Below are 15,844 nucleotides of genomic sequence, written 5' to 3'. Positions count from 1 at the left end.
GATTACTTCTTCCCTTGTGCATCAATTTTACCATCTAGATACCCATTGATTCAATAAAATAACATTGGTGTAAAAACAAGACTAACCACGGGAAAATCAGGTTTATCTGTCATTCTGTCAAGGAAATTTTTTCTTGCTTATTACAGAGCAGGCACTTACACAAAAGCAACAGTTTTGCCACCATTAAACATGCAAGAAAGCTTTTCACAAGCATTCAGCATTAGCCAAACCGTCTTAACCCTGTTGAGTGTTTACATTAGGCTTATGAATGCTTTCCTTTCTGAACAATGTGTTAATCTTAACTTCTTCTCTGAAACTGTTGTGTGCGCAGTCAAATAGCTGCTCTGTTCCACACCAAGAGGTGAAGAAAGTGATTCTTGACAAATCCCAAGGGGAGAAGGTGTTAGGATGTACAAAATTATGTCTTGTTTTCATCTAAGATTGGCTCCGAGGACACCCTAGCTTTGCAAGGTGGTTTGTGGTATACAATATGGTAAGCTACTCAGTTCAGTTTTTTCATTTAAACACAGATCACATCTACATTATATTACAGCTGTGACTAGTTCTGTAATGTACTGAGAAAATGATTGGTAGAGTAAATCTTGAAGGACCCAAATAGTATTACAATTTTATAGCCATATGTCTTCTGAGAATCAGCGTAAGCATTTCTTATTGAACAAAAGGGTTCTCTTCAGATGGCAGAGATGCGGATATTCAAGCAGTGATATTTACCCATAACTTTTCTGATCCTATCTTACGGTAAGTGACTTCAAAACTTCCATCTTTGGTTTAGTATTCAAAGTGGAAAAGCAAGAAAGAACATAGGGTTGAAACCAACTTTTACATGGAAAGCAAAGCAAACATCTGGCATATTCCATACAACATAAAAATTATACAGATAGCCACTTCCAGAAAAATGAACAGTCTTTGAAACTGTCAGGGAGTAAAGCTGGGTCCCATGTCAAATTATGGTCCTAACTATAAAGGACTGGTTGAAGAACCTACCACATCACACTTTCTGTAATATCTCCTCTTTCCAGCTTCCCCAGAGAAGGAATAAAGTGTCATTTATTTCCTCAATATACATCTGTAGGGATAAAGATTAGGCCAGTAGTTACAATATTAATTCAGCAAACTAGCTTTTGTTAGAAGTAGTCTTCTAATGATGAAAGGAACTCTAGCCCTCTAACAAACTTTCAGTAATATTAAAGACATTTTTTCCTTGCCTTCTGGGGAAAGACATTAATTCAGTCTTGTAAGCTCACTTTCTTCTCTCCAAATCTCCTCTGGGGTATATGGAAATAGAAAAAGAGCAGCAACAGGAGATTGTTCTGCCCTTTCATAATGTCTTCTGTGAAAAAACCTTGGACAAGACTGAAGAATTATTACATCTGTAGAAAGTGAAGACAGATACTGAGGGACCAGTGATGCATCAAGATCTCCAGAGGTAAAATAAGGTGGTGGTATCTGTAAAGGGTGAAGTTCTAAGCGTTATCTTAGGTAAGAAAAGGTAAGGTCAGTAAATGGTCTGGGGTTAGACCTCTGGGTGTTCCCCTGAGGCCCTAACTGCCAGGTCCCTTAGCCCTGTGTCCACACCTGTATGTTGGGTGTAGAGACACCACATACAGTCATGGATACTAGCAGTTACTATATGGCTTTGGTCCAATGCACAGTTTGTTTTATTGCTATCCCTACCTATCTCCCAATGCTGTCACTCCTATCCTTTGAGGTCCTGAACTTTTTTAGGAGGAGAGTTTCCACAGTCTGTTGCGCAGTTTTTCTCTGAAGCAGGCACTAGTCATTAGTAATGGAGGGTGATCAGATGTGGACAGGTGAAGGGGAGGAAAAGAATTAAGGAACTAAAATTGAGGGAGGACTGGAGAGAAGTGTGAGGGAGCTCTTTACTGAAAACTGGGTAAGTTAGTCTCCCCCGGATCTTCCAGTAATAGCTGTGCTGAGAAAAGACAGGAGTTGGAAACGCCACTATGCAAATAAATACAGATGCAAACATTCACACTGGGAAGGTACAGAAGTAAACAAAAATTCAAAGGAAGATGTCATTTATTTACTGTAAAAATGACTTCTGGCCATTTTCATACATCCTGTGTCCTGAGCCAGGGTTTGGTTGTTTTACTTTTTTTAATACTGAAATCTGTCAGTAAAGGCAAAGATCATAACTTAAGCCATAAGTTAATCATCTGATCAATCCTCTAAGAACTAACAAGACCCAAGGTACAATTGCTGCAATGAGGAGGCATAAGTTTCTATTCATCAGTTCAGTCTGAATTAGATCAGATGACAGATGCTTTATTCTCTTTTTCTTTTGTTCTTTACTTCACAATGAAATAAAGTAAGTTTCAGTAGATATATTTAATATTCTTCTTTATAATGACAAAATATATTAAGTTCCAAAAGTATATCTTTCACTTATGTAGCCCTGGTGCTGATTTCGTGCTTTACTGCACTTAGCTGTGTCATTCAAGAGTTATAAATTCTGAATTCTGAGTGACAAAATCAGCCTGACTTACTATTTCAGCATCTGGATTTAATTGCATTGTTGATTTTTTTTCCCCTTCTTTGTTGGAAATTCAATAAAATGCTTGACCAAATTTTCAGCCATTGTAAACTGAGATACCACAAGTAGAAGTACATGGATTTGCACCAGTTCAGACACAGGAATACCATATATTTTCCTGCAGGCAAGCAATTAGAGAGAAAATATATTTCGAATGTCAGGTTTTATTTATTGATAATTTTACTTTGTATGGGAACACCACAGCAATATGAAACCTACTATGTTGTTGCTTGTTTAAAACGCTTCCTAAACTCCCTCTTGGACTGTAATACAGCTGTTATAACATACAGTTATACTTCAGAATTAACTGTAGTGAGTGTAGCCAATTTAGTGCATAGTATTTCCCAGTTTAACTCAATCTTGTTTCTTCTCAAGTAAAACAGTCTCCAACCTTTCATTTAGGGATGATCACATGTGTTTAACCAACAGCATTAGGTGTGGCCAGGGACTAGTCCTGATTTTCTCCCTAAGTCACCTCACTGATACTTGTCTTGACGTACAGGAGGTCTGAGCAGAACAGCCCTCCTTTGGTGCACCCCCCAGGCTTAGCACTGGTGTGACTCAGTCTTTGCTGAGGACTAGGAATTAAAATAGGATGGCTGCTGAAACTGTGGCTGGTGAGCTTTGGAGCAGGAGAGAGGACTTCCCAACAGGGCTTAACTGGTGACCTGTCAGGGCTAATGGTCTCTTGTTTTCCTTAGCTTGTGCAAGCATATATCTCCAACAAGAATAGTCCAGAAAATGTCAGTGAGCACACACACTTTACTTGGAGAGACTTCGAAAAAATTTAAGGACATGATATAGGAGATGTTTTACAGCCTTCCTCAGAGAGCCCATAGAAGAGTAGAAAAAACAGAAACAGGTTTCTTGCTTTGCACCGTTAACTGGAGAATGTAAAAGTGGAGTACTTCTTCCAGAAGAAGCAAAAGTATTTTCCCTTCCTTCAATACATTTCTTCTCTAAAATGCTTGGGATTCAAATGATGTCATAGGAATAGAAATGTTGTATTGCAGTGGCTTTTTACAAATACTCAAAATTACTTTAAAAATCAGCTGCCATTTTACTTACCTCGAGTGAAACTAGATTGCTCAATTCAGTGAAACAAAACAATCTAAGCTTTGGAGAGATAATGTTGGTCCATGGCTCCACTTCCTTGCAGGAATAACCCTGCAACAGAGTAGAGCAATCACATGGTCCTGGGTTTGGCAGAGAAAAAGAGTGTTTCTATCCACAGTTTTGTTCTTAGGAAACCTGAGACTCTCAACTAAAAAGTCTCTGAAGATCCCTGAGATTCGGTATAGGAATGCAGTTAAACATAAACCAAAACAAAACCACCACCCCCAACACACATACTTGTTCACTTTAGGCCATGAAGGGAGGAAATGGAACAGTCACTAGGATCAGCTTGATATTACAAATACCAACAACAAAAAAAATCCTGGCACTGAACAGGAAAGTTTCTGTCACAAAAATGGATATTAGAGATTCTTTACCCCAAATAAGATCAATTGCACACAGAGTGTGAATCTGCTTCTAAGAACTGAGAAAACTGGAAAGGTGGAAGCACTTCGTAGACTGACTGAAGCTGGAAATGGCTTAAAGAAACTCTCAGGTGCACTAAGCCAGTGATGTCCCCCACACCTGTACAGGCCACATAGGTCCAGGGTCTACTTCTCAGAGCTCTGCAGAAGATGATTAAGAGAAACAAATGCCTGAAAACCACAGAGGAATCTGAAAAACTCTACAGGAGCCACAGCTCCATCAGGGAAAAAAAAAAAAAAAAATTGTCCTAAATCCAAATGTGGAGATCATCTGCATTAAGCAATCAGATCAGATGGAAATAGAAATATTAAATATTAAAAAGTGATATGTGGATAACAGCAGGCAAAAACAAATGTAATCTTAAAGGCTTCCTAGTTAAAATAAAAAAGGAATTCTCAGAAGGTGAATATTTAAGATCCTGTCAAGAAAACTGTAACAAAAGGAAAAGAACTAAGTTTTAATATAGAATCATCTAGCATCGAGGAGTATTACCTGCCTCCGCTTCTGTGAAAACATGAATTACTTAATGAGAACTATGAGGATATGAAATATTGTATTGTAAGTGCAGGGACCAGTTACTTTTCATGATTTTTTCCTCTCTCACACTAGAAAACAGTCAACCAAGTGCTCAGCTAATCTAGTAAAATCCATTGCTGAATTTTTTTATGACGGTTCCATACAGATATTGGCCTTGTGATAAAACTACAGGTTATGACACAGAGTTCTGCTCATAGGTAAAAAATTCCTGAAGGGCTGAAATTATACTTTCAGGTAAAAGACCCCCAAAAGATAAATGATCCCAACATAGGTTCTCTCCTGACTTGGCAATAGCTCGTATCTGAGAAGCTTCACAATCAGAAAACATTAAAATGGCTTCTTCTATACAGAGAAAAGGCAAAGGCAACAACCAGGACAAGCAACCAAGTGGAAAAGAGAGAAGGTAATTAAGGGGGAATATTAAAGGCCTTCTACGACAATTACAATTATAGGAATTTTCTTTTTAAAAAAATTATTGATGTCAAGCAGTGTCCGTACTGAGTCTACAGCAACAGTTTTATGTAGAGTAGGTAAGAAAACAGAGCGACAATTTATCACATTCGTCAGTGAGACGGATTCAGACTCAAGAGGTAACTGTGGGTAATGTTATGTAGTAGTATTATGTACCACAATAGCTTTTGTTATCCTTATTGTATAATGAACAATATATTTCTGCTGCTACTATAAGACTGGACACACATGGGAGAAATTGATTCCTATTGCAGAGCAGTGTATAAAGAGCTCATGAATAAACATATTTATTTTCTATCTTTAGCATGGGTCAAAAAGAACATGTCATCTTATTTCAATCTAAGGACGTTGATTGTATTTAAAATAACAAATGTTTTCAGAGGTAACTTTTAAAGCTGCTAATAAAAAAAAAATTAAAAAAAAATCCCAAAGTCTTGGGGAAAAGCAAAGTTCTGTGGAAAGTGATTGGTAGGAAAGTATGGGAAGTTTGCTACCCAAGAATGACTTTTTACTGAAGAAGGAGTAAGCTAAGAAAACAAAATGAAAAGGGGATGCTCAGATAGCATACAATCACTAAAAGTATGCTGGCTAAATGTAAGAATGGTGTAACTGGATTAGCATTAAAAGGAAAAGAAGCAGTGAAGACAATAACTTTGTGTTTGATAAGAAAGCATTATGGTATCTGAACAAATACAGACTTAGATTAATGACAGCTTATACTCCTACGTTTCAGTGCATCAGTTCAAACAGCAAAGACTAGTTTTTAAAAAAGCTATCAAAACTTCATCTTTAAACACAGTCTCATAAAAAAATAAAAGATGTATGAAACGATGGTTGGCATAAGGAGAAATTTTATGTGTTGCAAACAAAAAAATATATGAGAAGTTCAATTACACTGATTTCTAGATAGTTTCTATTTGGAAAAACCCACCCTCTTGAAAGACAATAATGTTAAAATTTATATAGATGAGTGCACAGGCAAAAAATAGCACCATTATCTTAGAAGAAATGCACAGATTTGCATTTGAAGACATAATTTTTGCAGATGAAATATATTAGACTATCAAAATAAGCAGATACACTCTGCTGCCAGTAAAACATAACATAAAGTTTGGGAGTGGAAATTCTACATCCTGGGAGAGAAAAATTAATCCTCTTTTAAAAAACTTCTTATTTTCCTACCCTGTAACAAAAAAAAAGATTTTGTGCAGTAGTACACATGCTCTTTCATGGCCATGAAATTGTTAACAGTCACAGAAAAAAAAATTAAAACTCTTTTAAATGATACCCTACAACAAATATAGAATACAATCAAATGTTTGATGAATAATGATGTGACAGAGTCACGTTTTCAAAGTGCCTGAAAATTTCTAAAAGATGCTTATATGCCTAAATCTTTCATGCTTTGTTTCAACGCATTTTGGGAGTTTTGTTTTGAGGAGTTTTCGGTTTGTGTCTTGAAGCTTTGTTTTTTGGAAATTCGAGCTGCTGCAAAACTGTGTATCCCACATTGCTACCAAAATTATACAAATACATCCCATGCAAAGCTCAGAGAATGTAACTTGGGTAAACGAACTGTGTAAATCCATGAAATTTGTCAAATAATTCCATATATTTCAGAGACATAGGGGAAAATAACTCAAACATAGGAAGAAAAGGGTATTTTAAAATTTATTAATTCTGGAATTCTAATGTAGCAGGTAAGTCACCACACAATAGTAGAAACAAATATTTTAAGATAATTAAAAGTATTAATAGGAAGAAAAAGAATGATGACCAAACAAAAACTGTATATGAGAAGTTTCAACGTTTGTTTTTATTCTCGTTTATACTTAAGGGAGAAATTGTCTAAAGAACACAATATACCATGGACTAATAATTAATGAGGTGGAAGATAACATGCATCAAGTGAGGCAGAAAAAGACCTTTTTGTAAATGGTGTGACATCTATTTTCTAGACTGCCATATGTGTTATAAAATGGTTCCCAAAATTGCCCATTTGTTTAATAGTTTCCTAGAATCCTCTCAAATTCCAAAATCAATGAACAATTCACTGAAGTTGAAATCCAGCAAAGACAAAATTGATTTCACCTCTCATGCATCTGTGTCTGTAATAAGTACTAATGTCCAGCTATTTGCCTAAGGCTTGCTAATAGCTTCAACTCTCAGTTGCTTAATTAATTGAGACCCAAATAATTTATTCCAGGAAATCCTAAATGAGGGATAATAATAAAATCATACAGAGATAGAGATACTGTTAGGGAAAATTTGAGAACTTCAGTGGCCATGTATATGCCTTTTTAATAAGCCATCCTGAGGACAATAATTCTATTTGCACATGCAGTGAGAAGATATTGGCTATTAAGAGCTGATCATATCAGACTATCAAAATGTATGTGAAACTGAGTTTGACCCCTGCAGCACAAGCAGTAGCTTAGTACAATCTCCTCTTCTGTTGGATAACAATATAGGCACATAATGAACTCTGGACATAATTAGGCAAGAGAAAACATGTAATGAGGAATATTACAAAAAACTTCAAATACCGTTATTGTACCAATATAATATGTTTATTTATAAGTGGTTAAATCAATGTATATCAAGGAATGGGAGAGTGTAGAAAGCCATTTATAGATTTAAAAAAAAAAAAAAAAAGAGTAGTGAATTTTCATACTAGTTCTGTTTAACATAAAATTAACTTTTTTTTTTTTTTGTGTTCCACTTCAAAGTAAGTTTGGATAGATGCAAATCAAGAGAGGACAGCGACTTAACTCAGGACATAATAGGTGAATTATAAAGATTTATAAAAGTATAATTGTTACATTGTGCCAGCCAAGACAATGACTGCCCAAATCACTTAGGCAGAAAGTTTCTTAATCAGATTTTTGAGATTACAAAAAAAATAAAAGAGGGCAATTGCCTGCCCTCCCAAAAAGCAGAAGGAAAAGAACATCTATTGTCCTTTACTAAATGCAACAGAGTCCTGTGATTCCTCTTCTGAAAACAAATATTTTGTATCTAGAATGACATGTTTCTTTATTGCATTTGCCTTTGGAAAAGAAATACTAATAATGATAATTATTATTTTTTATGATTATATTCATATTATTTTCTGGGTAAGAATCCTTTTAATTGTGTTTGTGTGGGCTTATTTTTATAATCTGAACCCAGTCCTTACCAGGCTACCTATTCTTTCAAGAACTCTGTCTTTCAGAAGTTCTATCAGTGATTTATTTTGCTTAAGTTAAATTCACATTTTCCACTTGATCTCATGTAAGTCTACCTTCCCATGGACTTCATTGAAGGTCAAGCAGAAAGTGTTGTGTTTAATGTATTTGCATTAAATCTTGTAACATCCGTTACTGTGCACTTCAAAAAGCCTAATCAAAAGCAGATAAATATTGTAATCAAAACACTGTAGGTGTCCTAAACTAATTGTTACAATAGACGATGGGGAAATAACTGTAAATATCTTTAGATGGTAAATGGGGACTGTGTTCTTACAGGTTTTATGATTAAATTGTTTTAATATTGCTATTAATATTGTTATTCCTTATCTTCTATGAAATGTAAAATTGGACATATCTAAGGAAAATGATGAATGTAAGTCCATTTGCCATAGAAAAAGCTATATTAACTGTAAAAGTCTATACTTTGAAATGCTTTCAAATTGTACCTCTTCTGAACTATGAATCTAGAACAACTCGCTTTAAGTAGGTCTAGCTATTGCAAATAACACCAAAATCTAGTTCCAATTACATTCAGCTGCAGACTCTACAGATTTCTACGGGGTTAGAAGCTTTTACGTAGATTTGTCTTCTTACTAGTTAAAAAATAAAACCCCCTTCTGCTTCAATGCATATGGTTTTAAAAGGAGTTATATAAGAATTTTTATGTAGAATTAATTTAGAGTACTTAAAATACCAATAATTCTTAGAATCTGTATCCTTTTGGATATTTTTTCAGCACTTGATTTTGAAAAGTTTAATAGACAAGAAAAACTTTAGAAAAGCCGTATAGATTTTTACATTTGATTTCTTTAAATAACAAGTCAGTTCAAAACAGAATATTGATTGCATGAGAGAGATCGCAACTTGATTCTACTACTGTACTGCAAAACTGCTAGAGCAGATTTTATTGCGAGTATCATGCTTTAGTAAATACATCTTGGAGAAATGGTGTTTAGTTTCCTAAGGTAGTGCCATTTCCATTTCTAATGCCAAGAAGTTTGTGTAAAACAAAAATAATAATAAAAAAATAAAACAAAGAAACAAACAAAAAGAAACAAAACCAACACCCTGATTTCTGTGCCAGTCCTTTTGTCTTTGGTTAGAGTAACAGCCATTCCTATCTATGTTATTAATGTCTTCACAGTTAACAGATGCTGTAGACACTTGCAAGGTCAGGAAAGAAGATGAATTTTCCAAATGTATCAAAAAGTACTTAATGCAAACGCCAAGCACTGAAGCACTTAGTACATGCAAAGCCAAAGGTTATAAGCATTTGGTATTCAAGCAAGTATTTACTGTGTTTGAAGGCTAGGTGGCATAGTGAGCCAAACACATTACTCACATGTGAAGACTCAGGTTCAGGTTGCACCTTTCGTGCCTGATAGGAGAATGAGAATGCTGACAAGAGAGCACCTACCAATCCAGAATTTACTGGGCTCAGCTAATCAGCTGTGCCTGTCATAACACAGAAAAGGAACATATACACACACGCCTCAGCTGAGCAGCAGAAATCTCCAGCTGTAGGAGGTATTTTCATTAAACAAACACTTAGTTGAGATCACACAAATGTATCCTCAGAAACAAGTAGAAAGAATCTGACTCAAACTTTGACAGAGTTACCTAAGTTTTGATACTTGATGTTTCAAGTAGATGAAGAGACTAACAGTGACTCAGAGTTTGGAACTGGTGAATCTAACACCTATGGAAGTACAATTAATGGGGGAGGGATGGGAGGTACAAGAAATGTGCTATAGTGATATATTAGGAACAGCAATGCTCTCCATTCCACAATCTTAAAAATTTCATATTAAAATGTCTAAAGAGAATACAACTGTACTTATATCTTAAACCAAGAAATTCCTAGGTTTACCTAGGTAACCTACAGGCTGTCTATTCTAAAGCAGAATGTATGTAGGCAAGCAAATCATTCAGCATGGACATGAAAAAAAAATAAAAAATGTTATTTTAGGAAAATGCATATTTCTTAATTAGGAAGAAAAACAGACCTGAAAACACCTTACTATTGTTCCCGGATGAACCCCAGTGAATACTTAAAAAAAACAACTCCTAAACTTCAGTGTACTCTTGGAAAGGTCAGATAGTATTGATAGATCAAGATTTGAGAACACTTCCATAAAAGCAACACCCTCCATAAACAGGTGTTGCTTACTGTGGTGGTTTCTTGTTTAGATAACACCTATGCTTGCAGATAAAGTACCCCTAATCCAGAAAGAGCTAATTTGCCAACAAAAAATATTTATAGGGAAGAAGATTAGGCATCTGAGAATGCCTAGTCCTGATATCCAGCAGAAGACAATCTGACAAGGAAGGGAAAAAAGAAAGGGGGGGGGGGGGGGGGGGGGGGGGGGGGGGGGAGGAGCAAAGATGGAGCAGTGGATTCTGTCTAGAGAAGTTAGCATTTATTACTTCTTCACCTTTCTACAACTAATCCCAATTCAGCCTACAACAGCCATTCTAGAGGGTATGCAAATAAGGGTATGAATGAATTACTAATTGCACCTCTTGCTTGCTCATAATGATTAATTCTATTTTAAATGAGGCCTCGACCCAATAAGCATTTGTGTTTTCTGTGTACTAACTGGTAAAAACATACATTTGATCTTCCCCAATATTCACTGTTCCGTGTGAATGATGCTGAACTGCTTAAAATGTTTTGTCTAAGTTGCATATTTGCACAGGTTGTGTGAGTTGGTCATTACCATTATTGCTCCAAAGTCATTGGATTCAGCTCCATCTCAATGGTGCTGAAACAGCTGCATTTTATTCCTTCCTTCCTGTTAACCAGATAAGGAGAACTAAAGCCAACCTGGACAGAATTGTTAAATTTGTTAAATCAGTTCACTACTACCCTTAAGCTTTGAAGTGCACAGTGTCTAGCAGAACTGTGTCTTTGATTTTGATGCATCATTGTGACATTCGTGGAAAAGTTGACAAAAGCACATACAAATAGATTGTTTAGATTCCATCTCAGCATGTGCTGCCTTTGATGAAGACAGCACAGCCTTGACAGAGAGTTAAGATAAATCAATGTCTTGTACATGCAGTCTTGTTTATGTATTTTCATTAGACTGATAATTTCCATGGGTAACTTCATGAAAATCAAAAAATTAAACTTTTAACTCACAGAGCATACTAATCTCTTTAATGCTGTTGCAGTCTATTGAGTTCTACTTTAGGTATAAATATGGCTGCTTTGTAATCAAATTTCATCTGGAGAGCTAGTAAGGAAAAAGAAAAAAAGAAAAAAAAAGAAAAAGAGAAAAAAAGAGTATCCAGTAAACAATAGATTAAAATAATCCAAAAATGTGTTTTGTACAAAAGCTTAAGCAACTACCAATTCCTTGGAGCCTGTCTGTGATTGCTTGCTGCTAATCATCATCAGGTCATGCTTGTTCTCTTCCCCTTTGAAAATAATGAAGTGCAGCAAATTATTCTCGTATTATAAGTCTATGTCAGTATCATACCTTTTCCCCCAAGCTGAGCAAGATGTTTGGTTTTTTTTCTGACTCTCAAATAAAGTACTCCAAGATCATTATTTGTACAGAAGGCTTTACATAAATCCAAGTTTTCTACTGTGTTCTTTTTGTTTGTCCGTTTATTTTTTTTTTATCATTATCAAAGCAGCAGTGCTTTGGGTTAATGCATCATCACAAAGCAAACCAATTTGTGCTCCAGTCTTTGAAAATGCCAGGGCTTTTGCATTCCTTTTTGCTAGTAAATTGATAAAAATATAAGCACTTATAAACAAAATAAACAGTATGTGGGGCTTTGCTGATAATCTTCCTATGGGATAGGAAAAGGAGGCCAGACTCAGATATTTCTGCGGCATTGCCTATATGTTTGCAAGGAGTGTACAACACAGTCCTGTGATTCCCTGTACACAGTCAGAATCAAGCACTCCAGGAATCAGCCTTCTACATGGAAACCTGCTCCAAAGTTTTTGTCAAGGTCAAACTACTTCAGCCATACCTCACTCTTCTTTCTTTGGGAAATCTCTGCCCACAGGATTAATTTCCTTCTTTCTCTCATTTCCACAGACAAGTCCCACTTCCTGGTGCTTTAAGTCAAGCACAAGAGAAAGCCTAGTCAACTGCATGGACCACATTCTGCTCCAGCTTGCAATGGTTCTAATTATTTTGGCAGCCAGTTTTATGAAGAAATGTAACTGCTCTTTTTACGTTGATCCTGCAAAAAAATTGTTTCCCATCAGGAGGGTTAAAGAGAAAACAGTAAGAGACAAAAAGATAATGCTCCTTGGTTTCAACCAGCACTGCAGCAGAAAATGAAATGCTGAGAAAACTCACTGGCTTCCAGGACTAACACTGAAGACGGTAAATACTCTTTAGCCTGTGTTTAACTTCTTTTTGCTGTGGCTTCAACAATATGCCATTCAGCTCTATACATAGCCAGAAATAAAGCACTCCGACTTTTAATATCCCACTATGTAACTCTTATTGTAAATAGTTAGATGTACCAGACCTACGTGAAAGCATCTATAAGCACTGAAATGCTCTGAAAGATCAAGTTAAAGAAAAAAAAAAAAAAAGTTGCAAAGTTATTTGAAAGATCTGTTGTACAGAAACCACACACATAAGATTTAACACATCTGACAGTAAAAATGTCCCTCCAGAGAAACTAATACATTCTCATAATTTCAAAGTATGAATGTATCTCTGATCATCCAAAGTGCATTAAGAAAGATAACCTAACTAAATTACAGCTCCACTGAAGAAGTTTTGTCACTGTTTTAAACAGCACTGACATTTCATCTATTTTCAGTGATTTTGAACTGGAGTTGTCCACAGAAAAGAAATTATCTCTATTTTTTCCATGTCTTTCAGAAACAAAACTGTTCTTTAAAAATTGTCTTAGCTTTACTATCAGAATACTGTACCTCAGAATATAAAAAACTAATTCAGAAAATTATTTTTTCATTCATTTGTTCTCATAAGTTTGGTTTATGTTTGATTTTATTTTTTTTTTACATTTAATTACATAATCTCTTAAGGCAGATGTCAAGAAAAAAAAATCAAGCTAACTTGTTCCACTTCCACTCTTTGGCCTAAAAGGTGTTCTTGTGACTTAAAAACCAAAATCACATTGTGATTTAATTAACAATTAAGATTTAATAAACCTACAAATTTGATGTATCTTTAATACACACAAGATTGATGATATCATTTCTATGAAACGTGATGATATAATAGAAAATATTCTCAGCATATCATCTCCAGACTTGAATATTAAATGGGAGGCACTGGTGTTGCAAAAACTATCTGTGGATTTCAATGTTAACTCAGAACCTCACTGAATTCTTGGGTGCCATCACGTTTAGAAACCAGTCTTCAACTCTAAAAGGTTTTACAGATGGGGCCAGCTAGATGATAGCTAAAGCAGTATGACTTAGGTATAGATGCCTTTGTCAAATCTTTTTCTTTTTTGGCAATGATGACTCTTCCTACAAAAATCGGGCCTAGATACACAAGGATGTTTCTGTGCCCCAGAAAATGTAGATGCTGGATAAAAGTCAGGCTTCTCTTTCCATCAGGATTTGATTCTAAAACTAACTTCTTACATCTGGGATCTGCAGGCACAGAGCCTGTGCATTTGGTCAGAAGACGTTCCTTATAGAAGAAAAAGAACCAAAGAAACAGTAAGAATATTAGTTATACTGTAGTGTTTTAAAAAACATGGAAGAAGGGACTTAGATTCATCCAGAAGTCAATTACGATGCAAAAGCTAAGTAAACATTGGCTACCTCCAATTGAAAGAGCTCGTTTGGGGTATTTTTTGGTTTGGTTTGGACTTTTTTTTGACCTTTTTTTGTGAGAGTTGGTGGTGTTTACACTGAGTTACAGAGCCAAAGTATATTCTGTTGTATACACATATACTAGATACACCAAACATTTCATCACAAATGCACATCTTCAGAGAATCTCTCTAGAGTCATTTCACCACTACAAGACAATAAGAATTTCTGCAAGATGCACAATTTCATGAAAACTTTTAATGTAGTTAATGACTCCCAAGTTTTTTCACCTCTTAGAGTTTCAATTTTACCCTGCACACAAACTGTGAAGGGAATGTAAGACTTAAAAAGTCTCATGCTGTCACCCAGTGTATCTGTCTGCAATACATGTTACTTCTTCCTCTAGCTTTCTAGCTCTAGCTCAGATATTTACAGGAAAGCATAGTACACTTGGAGGTGGCCCAGGAGACACAGGCCCATTGCCTGGTCCTTCTCTGGCAAGTAAATCAACCACCCATGGAAAATCACCAGATGTCAAATATACATGCACTACTGTACTGTAAGCCCACTCATGCAATGATGACTGGTGCAGGGAGTCTTAAATACTAGCAGTAAAGAAAAATGAGTCTATGCGCTAATAGAAGCAGCAAAAAAAAAAAAAATTCTCCAGAACCTCTTCCTTTTGCCATTGTATCGATATTTGACAATATCTGGAAAATCAATTTCTATTTGTTACAAAACTAAATCCTTAGTGGGAGGGGAGGAAGAAGAAAAAAGTCGAAGTAGTCTGTCTCAGACAGAATTTACATTGTGTCAGATAAAATTCAAAAACATGTACATAAAGGAAAGAAGAGCAATTTGAAGAAATAATGAGTGGTCTCCCATAAAAAGCTTCTTAATGTTTAATCAAGGTTCAATATACAGCAAGATTCCCTCAGAGACAACACTCTTTAAAGCATCTGAAGAAAAAATCCCTTGTTTGCCTCATATTTTGAAGAGAAATAATGACTTTCAGCATCTTTTTAGGCTGGTACAATGATTGTGAAAACATTCCCAGCAGTTCTATCCAGCACCAGTAATGGCAAAGGATGGACTAGATGACCTCTAAAGGTCCCTTCCAACACAAACCATTCTATGACTATGAAAAACCATAGTGGCAGACATTATTATTTTATAAATTTCTTTACGTTGTAGAACCAAACAGTCAAAAAAAAAAAGCGTACACAGCATACATTTGCAGGAGTGACCTCCTTCCGACTCAACACTGTTTCAGAACCATAAAACTTTAAAGAGAGACTTGGCTGTAATGCTGGCATTTGTGCAGACACAGCACAAGGTCATGAGTCAAGCAAAATGGCTGTCAGCGTTATTCCCACCAAGATCATTAATTATTCAGGCTGTGATGGCTGCAGCAGAGCTGTGCTTTATCTTGTGCATGGCCAGGCTTTTCATGACAAGGCGTAAGGAAATTTTCTCCATCTTTACAGCATGCAGAAAAAGGTCAGGCAGTTCTAGGTCCTATTCTTAGCTCAGCATCAAGATTGCATGCTTTCTGGAGAGTAAGTGAATGTGAGGAAGAATAGGCACGTGCTGATTTGGGAAGGGCTTCTGGGAGTGATATGCTGAGTAGACAGAAGGGGAAGGAATGTGTATGTCCTCTAAAGAATAGATATGCTTTGATTCAGTGCGCTGCCATATATTCCAATATTCTGCCTTATT

Source organism: Strigops habroptila, chromosome 6 (assembly GCF_004027225.2).
Source record: "Strigops habroptila isolate Jane chromosome 6, bStrHab1.2.pri, whole genome shotgun sequence".
Classification (NCBI taxonomy): Eukaryota; Metazoa; Chordata; class Aves; order Psittaciformes; family Psittacidae; genus Strigops; species Strigops habroptila.
Note: the sequence above shows the minus strand (reverse complement) of the source record.